The following is an 11,680-nucleotide window of genomic DNA, read 5'->3' as shown; positions in this document are numbered from 1 at the left end:
CCAAAAAACCTCTTCCTCTTGCCAGACTTCAAAGATCCATCCCCCTCCCTGTCCTGTATACTCCCTATATAAACCCTAGCTCAAACCCTGATGGGGGCTGCTTGATTTGGATGTGAATATCCCTGGCAGCCGCGCACTAATAGCTAATAAAGTCCACAATTTAAAATTAGCCTGGGTGGTCAACTCGCTCATTTCTCGGTATAACAGTGTGACTACAATTTGTGAATTTATGAAGTACAGCATGCATTGTAGTAAATAAGGGTCTTGAAACTTACTCCATGGAATATTTAATATTCATCAACTCTTAGGAATACCTCAGAGTTTACTTTTATGGTAGAGAATGTCTAACTTTCATCTTACATCTTTTTATCTTAAAATATTGTCCTCTTTTTGGACTGGAGACTCTTGTCCTGAATGATTAAGTTGTTTCAGAGCATACTAGTATTGTGTTGATGTTTAGATGTTAGGGGTGCTGGGATGCCAAAATCACAACACACCCAAATGAATTCAACCCAAGCCTTCTTTCAGCCAAAGATAAAGTTTATTAAAGATCAGCTATATTGGCCAGACTCTTAAGGAATTTGAATATTTATGACACTCCTAAGGACAAACAAGCATGAGGAAGTCTCAGTCCCTAAATGGCAGTCAGGATGGTACTTATATACAGAAAGACTGTGGGAGGGATCTAGGAGTGGACAAGTAGTTTGGGGTGAGTGGAGGAGGAGTCTAGGAGAAGGGGTGTCTTGATGGGAGTGGCCAGTAAGCTGGGGTGACTGGAGGGTCTAGGAAGGATCTGGACTGGAGTGACTGGGAGTTCCAATGGGATCTAGATAAGATCAAGGAGGGGAAGCCATAATAGACAATGGAGGGCTAGGCCCAATTAGGGATAACAAAGAATTGGGAGATTGGGCATAGGTGATAAGGAAAGGCCAGTTGAGTGGATTATAGCTTCAGGCAACTAATATGGAAATATGTTTTGAATGCTTGTAAATGACCTTCCTCAAATTCCTTGCCTTATCAATAATAGGGAGAGAAGAGAGGGCCAGAGATAATTTAGAACTTAAATTTGTAAAAAACCAAAACAAAAACAAACAACTCTGAAGGTTAAAAATTGTTATTGCTTTTATTTCAGGAAAATAAAAATATTTTATTTAAAAATAAAAAAAAGAACAAATTATTGACTAAAAATGAGGGCCTGAAAATTTTTTTTGCTATGGTATCCTTTGTAATCCTATGGATTTTATTTATGTATTTTAAAACATTATGCTAAGAAGGAGTACATAGGCTTCACCAGTTTGTCAAAGAAGTCCATGGCACAAGAAAAACAAAACCTATATAATGAAGATTCAGAGTTGCATATATGATTCATTGTTTATTTAAATGTTCATTGAATTATATTTAGATAAAAAAGAAAGAATAATGGAAAAGAATAACTCTCAAAGATGCCAGCCTCCACCTAAAGTTCTACTCTATCTGAATTTTTGCTTATTACTCCCATATTCTTCATCACTACCATTGCAAAGAGAAACAGATGACATTTAAAACACCGTTTTTTAAATATTAAGAGGCAATTTCATTATTTAAAGTCTATCCATTCTGACTAAACAACCATTTTAAATAGTCTGCCCATTCTGACTGAACTACCATTTATGAAATTTATCTATTTTTGAGTCACAAAATAAGGCTTTTTAAGATAGTAACAAAGTATCATATATTTTAACAAAAAGAAAAAAGAACTAGTTTGTTTTGAGCAATTTACGGCACAAAAGTATGTTAACCAAAGCAAACCAATCATCAAAATAAGAAATATCAACATATGGTAGCATAGGGGGGAAATCACTGGCTTCTCTATGCATAATAGGTAACTCTATGCCAACAAAGCACCATAATCCTTTATTGGATTAACAGGAATTCTAAGTGAGGAGTCTTAAGCTAAATCACCTACTAGTTATGTGACATCAAGCCATATTAAAAGAGTATAGCACACATATACATATACACATATATGGACTAGTAAAGTGGTTACTCTCTTTATATGAAATTTACAAATGATTAAGATGAAACTTGATTTCATTTAAAAATAGCTTTTATTCCAAATTTTAAAAACACCCCCAAAATTCAAAGTACAACACAAAAAGATGACATGTGAAACCCCCAAATCTATGAAAAATTTAAAAATTGTTATTAAGTTATAATTTTAAAGTTAAAGTTAATTGTATTATTAAGTAATATGATAAATTAATCATGTTACTTTTGAAGCTGTCCTAACTTAGTTTTCTTTGGAAATGGCTTCATTTCTCAGCAATTAAAAAAAAATTCCAGTGATCAACTTTTTCTTCCTTTTTTCCTTTTGTTTTTGGTAACAGTACCACTAGCTCTCTTCTCTCCTCTCTAATAACAAGGTTATATTTTTAAAAAGCAAAAACCTCTCCACTTTATTTTATTAAAACAAGCCCATGTATTTGCCATGTCCTAAAACATATGACTCATTTGGCAATGTAAATATATTACTCCTCTACAAGAAGTTAGGTAGCGCATTTTATCTGTAGTTCATCAGTTACTCATTTTTCAGAGTTGTTTTACTTTACTTTTATCATTATAATTATAAAATTATTATGCTCACTCCACTGTTTACACATCTTCTAATCTTTCCTAAGCCATTCTTTTCTCTATTTTTTATACTAAAATTTTGTTTCATTATATTCAAAAGCCAAAATTTATTTACCTGTTGGCTAAATGGGTATTCCTTATATAGCTATCGCTTTGCTACAACAAAAGAATATATGTATATGTGCATATTAGTTATAATATTAATTAATTATATATGTACATTTAGTTCTTTTTTCTTTGATCTCTTTACTGTATAAATCTTAGTAAGAGTGGCATGACTTCATCAAATCGTATGCACATTTAAAAAAATTTTTAGGGACATGATAAGAAATTACTTTATAGAATCTCTAGACAAACTTGTCATCTTTGTGAATTTATGTGTCAGGTGAAACCTCAAAACTCTTTTAATTTACATTTATCTAATTATTGGGAATTTGAAATATATGTATATTTTAAATGCAGCTATTGATATCTTGTCTTCCTGTGAGAAAATAATTGAGAAAAAAGCTAAGAACCCAAAGAGGATTTTAGAAAAGTTATAAGAAAGATCTGTGGTAATTGAAAAATGCAAAACAAAGGAACATGTGTGTGTGTGTACATATACATACAAACATATACACACACATATATTTGTCAAATGCTTATTTTAACTTTATAAAATTTTTACAATGTAGTAGGACATAAAAATCTCACAAGTGAATCTAAAAAAGCAGACTTCTGGGTTACATGGCCAACAAAATGGCCAGATTTTCTCTGATACCCAGGACATCTCAAAATTTTCTAAAGCAAAAATTATGTGTCAATGACAAAATAACTTCAGCTATCTTCGTGACCTAGGACACTAGGAAACCAAACGAAGAGGGAAACAACCCTTGAATTAACAACTACCTTGAGCTCACCCAGCATCCCCTGCCACCCCTTTCCCATCACCCTATGTAGTAGAGCTTCTGTAGCTCACTTAACCTACCAGCTTCCAACAAAATCCCATACCAAGTCATCACCTTCCTCATTGCAGTTCCTAGAGATACAAGCTCCACTTAAGAAAGTTTGCTGAGGCAACAGTAGCCAGTGCTTCTGCAATGGGCAGTAGAGAAGTGATATGAAATGATTCTTTGTAGGAGAGTACATGAATAGAAATAAAGGGGCAGCAGCCACGTATGGCCATGAAATACAGCTCAAATTCATACCCCAACTCCTCCTTCTCCTTCCAGATACTCAAAGATTCAAACTCCAGATTATTGAAATCAACCCTCAACGTAACACCAACAGCACTTTAACACTTTCAATTGTCATTCCAGGGAACTGAGAAACAGATGGGAAAAAATGGGTGGGGCAGTGTGTGTGTGTGTGTCTGTGTCTGTGTGTGTCTGTGTCTGTGTGTGTCTCTGTGATGCTGTGAAGAGCTTTGCAATACTTTACTAGCCTGAGGGAAAGAGCCCGGCATCATCTGCAGCCAGTTCTTTCCCTCCAAAAAACTCACTTGGCAGAGATACTTAAACTTGTGATCTGTGAATTGCTTAATTTGGGTGGAGAATGAGACATTTTCAGATCCAGCCTCCATGGGCACCACTATCAGAGGGCAGGGAGTCAGAAACTGAGCAACAGGGGAAAATAGTGGTGGGGAGGGGATACTGAAATGACCAAAGATCTCAGGAAGAAAAAAAAACCCTCAAAATCTTGAGCATAATCAGAAAAATATACAGGGAAAATAGCAATAGAAGGAAATATGATCTCTAGATTTAATAAATAAGTTCTGGACTCTATGAATGAATGCCACAAAACAAAGGAAAGTGACTCAACACTTGATGAGGTAGTATGGAATTTGAGAAGAATATGGAACCAAAACATTCTTTTCTTGAGTAGATTAAAAGAGAAATGAGAACTATGAGGTCTAAATTGATTGCTTGTACAGAAGAATAATGAGTAGAATAGAAAAAATTGAATCTCACCAAAGGAACAAAAGAAAAGATAGCTGATTGGAAATGTAAATACACGAAAGTAAAGAACAATTTAGAAAAGAAAAGCAAAAAAGAAAGCCATAATATTAAAATAAAATATGTTTTCAATTCTAGCAAAACATATCGATACTGAAGATAGTATGCTTAGAGACAATGGAAGGATTATAGGTGTCTAAGAAGAATTGATTAAGTTTAAAAACCTAAACATAATGCAAGATTTATGTAAGAAAATTGCCCAGGACTTCTGAACACAGATAAAGAAATATGTATTGAAATAATGCATAAATCACCTCCACAACTCCAAGAAATATAGTAACTAAGTTTAACAAAACAATTCAGAAATGACAGATTCTGTAAGCAACCAAGAAAAAAAATTTTGATTACAAAGTGGATTTAAATTACGTGTTTCTTCTTCATCCACCAGAAAACATAGGAGAGAATGCAGCAACATATCTCAAGAACAATAGAGATCAGGATGCAGCTCAGCTCAAACATAAATTTTAAAAGATGTACATTCAATAATAAAGTGGTGTCCAAAACATTCTTAGGGAAAAAACCCCCAGACCTGAAAAGATTATTTTCTTCCCAAATATCCCAGACAACAGTCATGCAGGATGGGTGGATTATGTAGCAGCCAAGGGTAATAACAGCAACAATGACAGCAAACATGCATAAGACATATATATGTTTTATGTATATGTATATATATGTGTAACATATAATATATATCTATAAATATACATGTGCAAGGAGACTGGGTTGAAGGCAGAAGTCAGGTGAAAATAATGATGAAGGGACAGGCCTGAAGCATTATGGATAGGATCTTGGAACACTTCACCTACAGGTTAATAAATGATTTTTGAGACTAAGTTACAAAGAGTTGATGTGTCAAATAAAAAGTTAACCGTGAGGAGAAGGTGATCCCTACAATTTCCTAGGAAGAGTGACCCTACAGTGAGTTGAAAGAGGGGAAAGAAGGATTGAAGAGGGTTGGAAAGAGGGTGCCCTTGTTTTAGTAGTTGGAATGGGTTTCAGTGATGTTTGAGTGAAAAGAAATGTTTTGTGAATGAAGATGAGGACCATGTGTTGGGTACTGTCTGCAAGATTATGATGCTTAAAATGGTCACTTTCCTGCCTAGATGCTAGAACTTCTGGGACAACAGATGAATGGGGTAGTGGAAGGGAATGGATGCAGGGAGATTTTGGAGCAAATGGTGAAGGAAGGTGACCAGGAGAAGTGTATAAATCAGAGGTGAGCTGCATGATCAGGGAAATAGGGGCATAGTTTTTCCACGGAACAGTGTCCTCTCTGTTTCTTAAAGGAATTTATATTTTTTGGGTCAAACACAATGGAAAAGAGGAATCTGTGGGGCAAGATCTACAAAGCAGTGGCAGGAACTGCTTACAACGGAGAGTCCAGAGTAGATATTTCAGAAGTCTGGACAAATAGAGAAAAGTTCACATACTATACGCACCACTGACTGACCACAATGCAATTAAAAACATGTTCAAAAGTAAAGTTGAAGGAAGAATTATAATTATTTAGAGGCATTCAATAACAAGGAATTGGCATGTAAAAAATGTAGAAACAATAAAAAATTTGATCAACCTAATGAAAAACTAAGAAAATGTATAAAAATTATTTGGATACCTCCAAAGCACTTCAGAGGGTTAAAGAGAGAGAGAGAGAGAGAGAGAGAGAGAGAGAGAGAGAGAGAGAGAGAGAGAGAGAGAGAGAGAGAAGGGACCAATGGATTGGACATCCAACTAAAAAATTACATTTGTCTATATCTGAGAGAAATATGCTGAGATTTCTATCTATTAGAACTTTTTGGCTTATTTATACCTGTAAATTAATCGATTTTCCCTCTAAGTATTTTGATGTCATTCTTTTTAATACATATGGCAAGTGTTGATATAAATTAAATGTTCCTACAAACAATATACTTTCATGCTTCATTTCTTTTATCAAAATCTACTTTAGTTGTCTTGTCTAAAATCATGATTGCTGTTCCTAATTTTTTGAGGTCAGTTGAATTATTTAACTTATTTTTAAGTGTCTCTTATAAACAACATATTGAGATTCTGCTTTCTGTTCCATTTTGCTACTTTCCTCTTTTTTTTGTGTGTGGGGGTGAGTTTATCACATCTAATTTTAAAGTTAGGAGAGTTAATTGTATAATTCCATCTATTTTATCTTTTTATACTTTTCCATTTCTTTGCCCAAACCCCACTCCTTACAAAAATAAAGTGTGTTGAGAAAAAGGAAATGTGTAGTGACCTCTACTTGAGAAATTGTGTTTTCTTTTCCACCATCTTCCAATATTTATCTCCTTGACCACTATCCTATTACAAGTTCTTACTCTTTCTTTTTTATTCTGCATTCATTTGTCACCACTGAAAAGGAAATTTATTTTGCCTATAACTAAACTGTCCTTTAATCTAGTCTTCCTCTTAATTCTGCTCCCTTCTCTCTGTCTCTGCCAAATTCCATCCCTTATTTCATGCTGAATTTAATGTATTTCTACACCAAATATTTCTATGTATATACACTCAACTCTCCTTTCTTTAATTCATTCCATCTTTGTAAAGTTTTCTTTCAGTAATCATATTTATATTGGCATATAATCTGGAAAATATTTAGTAATGCTGTATCTCTCTATTTGTTCTGACTTTTCCCTTTTCTTTTTCAATGCTGGCAATCTGGTTTTCCTCCATATTAAAAAAAAGTAGACTAAATAATGTTTTATCTTATTTATTTTTTTAAAACAATCTTATACTTATGAATTCAATTTTTTTATTCGATTTTGTTCTCTTTAATTTTTAGAATTCCTTCTCTTTTTTCAATTTTTTGCATTTATTTTTTTTTCTTACAATAATAAAAATAAGTCTCCTTCCAGGTATTCTGTATTATTTACTGACTCTATGATACTCGAACACATTAAGATTCTTAGGGGAGATTTGTTTTCCCTCCATCATTAAAATATAAACACATCACCACCATACAGTACATCCCAACTGCTCAACTGTATTTACCTTTCTATGCTTCTATTTATTTAGGTTTCAATTTTTAATTTTCTTCTTAGCTCTAGCCTCTTCATCAAGAATATATTTACAAGACCCTTATTTCATTAATATTCCTTTTCTACTCAGTAAGAGTATAATAAGCTTGGTCAGATAAGCTATTCTAAGCATTTGGGTAGTATAGTGTGGCCAGAAGGATCTGAGTTCCAATCTAGTCTTAGACACTTACTAGCTGTGTGATCCTGGGGAAGTCACTTAAACTTTGACTAAATTTCCTCAGCTATGAAACAGGGATGATAATAATATTTACCTTCACAGGCTTGTTGTGAGGATCAAATTAAAAAACACTTGTAAAGTACTTGGCACATAGATATTTAATAAATGCTTCCCTCCAACTCCTGCTCTTTCTTGGTTCTAAGCCTATCTATTTTTCCCCTGGAATACTGTATTCTATGTTATCTTTTCCTTTAAAATGGAAGCTGTCAAGTTCTTTTGTATTTCAACTCTTTCTTTTTATCTCCTTGTTTTATTTTTTCTTATGCCTGAAAGTTCAGTATTGTGTTTATACCGCTCCTAGAGGTTGAGTTTTTTGTTTACTTGTTGGATGGGTTGGGGTGTCCCCCTTTCAAGAGGCAACCAATGGATTATTTTTATTTTGACTTAGCACTCTAGTTCCATTTAATCTTGGCAGTTATATCATGATTCCTTGAAATGTATTATCTAGATTTTTCCCTTTTCCCCCTTTTTGTCAAGATAGGAAGGTATGGGTTATCTCTTTTAAATTATCCCTCCTCAAAATGTTTTCCAGGAGAATTGTTTTTGATAGGAGGTAGCTTGAATTTTCTGATTTTTTTCAACTTTGTTCTAGCATTTCTTGTCTCATAGGGCCAGTCTTTCCCCAGTGATTTTCTCATTTTCTTTTGATTTTTTTTAGAGCTTTTATTTCATCATTATAATAACTAATAATAATATGGTGCTTACTATATGCCAGGTGCTGTCCTAAGTACTTTACAATTATCATCTCATTTTGATCCTTAAAATAACCCTGTGAGACAGGTGCTATTGGTATCCCAATTTTACAGATGAGGAAGGTGAGACAGAGTTTAAGTGACTTGCCTAAGGTCTAGTCTGAAGCTAGATTTGATCTCAGATCTTTTTTGACTCTAGGCCCAGTGCTCTATCTATTGTGCCATCTCCAATATTTTAAAATTTTACTTTATTTCTTCAAATAATTCTTGTAGTCCTTTCCCATTATTTGTAATTTTCTTTGAGTTTTCTTTTGGTAGATAATATAGTGAAGCATGTCTTCTTGTGGGTATAAACCAAGAACTCGAACTTTGTTGGCTTCATAACATTACTGATTCAAGCTCCTGTCTCTCTATCCCTGTAGAAGAAAACAAAGGAGACAAATTCATTTTTTCCTCCTATATCTGCATGATGAGATAGTCAAAAGAATGCAGACACTAGGGAAGGGGATCAGACATAAAGCCATCTATAAAGATTAACTCACAGAAGTTTTTCAGCTTAGAAATCAAGAATAAAACAAGGAAGCCTAGAGCCTGAAGTGATGTACCAGAGGCAGAAAGACAGAAGCTTGAAGCAATGTTCGACAGTGACTGGCTAGCATACCAGAGCAGTCTAAAACTGCACTGGCAAGGGTGTTTGTACTGAAGTAGTATGTGTTGTGCATATATGTATGTATGTATATATGTATGTATATACACACACATATAGTATACATATGTTGTCATGTGTGAACATGTATTATAGTCTATTCCAAGGCTTTCAATACTTGTAAAGTGTCTAGATTTAATAGGCATTGAATAAATTCTTATTCTTCCCCATCCTCCTCCCTCCTTCTTGGTTATAAGCTTTCTTATTTTGGGGGAAGGCCTGCAACAAGGTGATCTGATACAGGGCTCACCTTATTGTTACCCTCCTTGTCTGAGACTCAGTTTGGGATCATAGTGACACAGCTACAGGCTCCAAGAGTTTTTGAATGGACACTGGGTCAAGCTCACCTAGTGTCCATTCAAAAACTCTCTATCTCTAATATATGACTTCAGGCTCTAAGCTTCCTTGTCTTGTTCTTTGAAAGCTAAAAAACTTCAGTGAGCTGCACTCTCTTAGCTGAACTTTTCATCCAATCTCCTTCACTGGTGCCTGTAGTCTTTTGACTATCTCTTTGTGCACACATAGGATGAAAAATTGAACTTATTTGTCTCCTTTGTTTTCTTGATTATTTCTCTCTGTCATGTTTTTTTCCCTTATTGAATTGTGAGACCTGAGTTGTTCTGAATATACTCACTCTGTCATGTTGAGAAGAGTAAAACTCTCATTTAAAATTGAAACTCAAGATTGCTCTGCTAGATGCTAAGGACTCAGTTTAAATTAATATAAATTGTCACAGAGTGATGAAGATGATAGAAGAGACCAACTAAATAATTTAAATAAAGCCTCTTATTTTTACAAATAAGGAAAATGAAAGTCAGAGAAATTCAAGTAGATTATGCCGCTAATTTGTGACAAGGTCAAGATTAGGACCAAAACAAAGAATATGAATAAGCAGGTTTCAGATGAAGAAATCAAAGCTATCTATAGTTACATGAAAAAATGCTCTAAGTTACTATTGATTAATGAAATATAATCAAAATAATTCTGAGGTACTACCTCACACCTATCAGATTGGCTAATATGACAGAAAAGGGAAATGACCAATTCTTAAGGTGATATGATAAAATTGGGACATTAATGCACTGTTGGTGGAGTTATGAACTGATCCAACCATTCTGGAGGGAATTTGGAACTATACCCAAAGGGCTATAAAAGTGTACATACCCTTTGATCCAGCAGTACCACTACTAGGTCTCTATCCCAAAGAGATAAAAAAGGGGAAAGGACCCAATAGCAGCTCTCTTTGTGGTGGCTAAGAATTGGAAATTAAGGTGATGCCCATCAATTGGGGAATGGCTGAACAATTTTTGTATATGAATGGAATGGAATAGTATTATGCTATAAGAAATGACATATCAGAAAAGCCTGGGGAAGACTCATATGAACTGGTGCAAAGTGAAGTGAGCAGAACCTATTATTGTACACAGTGAAAGCAACTTTGTGTGATGATCAGTTATGGTTGATTTAGCTCTTCTCAGCAATATAATGATCCAAGACAATTCTGAAGGACTCATGATGGGAAATTCTATCCATATCCAGAGAAAGAACTGAAGGAATCAGAATGCAGAACAAAGCATACTATTCTCATTTTTTTTAATGGTTGTTTCCTTTCATTGTTTCTTCTTTCACAATTTGAGTAATATGAAATATGTTTTACATTATTGCACATATATAACCTACATTAAACTGCTTACCATCTAAGAGAGGGAAGAGGGAAAGGAGGGAGGGTAAAAATTTGGAACTCAAAATTTTATAAAGAAGAAATATAAAAATTATCTTTGAATACAACTGGAAAAAATAAAAGACCATTAAAAATAAATAACAGATTAGGACCAAAATAATTTGTCTTAGTTTTCACGTCTGTTATAGGAGGAGATTGAATGAAATGTTGTCGCAGTCTATTGCAACAATTCTTTTTTTTTAACCTAAAATTTTTTTAAATACAAAAACAAAACAATTGTTCCAAAAGCACCAGGTTTTTATGAGTGAAGATTCATGGTACAAAAAAATACCCAGGGACATGGAAGGAGAAGGTGAGGGGAATTGAGAATAATTTACCATTATCAGAGAAATGAGGGTACAACAGAATCTCCAAAAGGGCAATATAGTTCCCCAGTTCATTCAATCAATGAATCTTCCCATAGTTTGAAATGGGATTCAGGTCAAGGAAGGAGGAAAAAGAGAACTGCTGACTAAGCAAGCAAAATACTTTTTTGACCAGTGAACCAAATTATGCCTGTCATGGTAAAATGGAAGGAATACTTTAATGACTAGGGTCTAAATCCCACTTATTACCTGCATCATTTTAGGCAAATCATTTAACCTTCCTGGGTCTCAATTTTATCATCTGTTAAATGAAAACTTTGGATTGTATCTTTTGTTGCTTGTACTAAGGTCCTATGATCATGTGGACT

Source organism: Phascolarctos cinereus, unplaced genomic scaffold, assembly GCF_003287225.1.
Source record: "Phascolarctos cinereus isolate Bilbo 61053 unplaced genomic scaffold, phaCin_HiC Scaffold_4;HRSCAF=312, whole genome shotgun sequence".
In the NCBI taxonomy this organism is placed as follows: Eukaryota; Metazoa; Chordata; class Mammalia; order Diprotodontia; family Phascolarctidae; genus Phascolarctos; species Phascolarctos cinereus.
Note: the sequence above shows the minus strand (reverse complement) of the source record.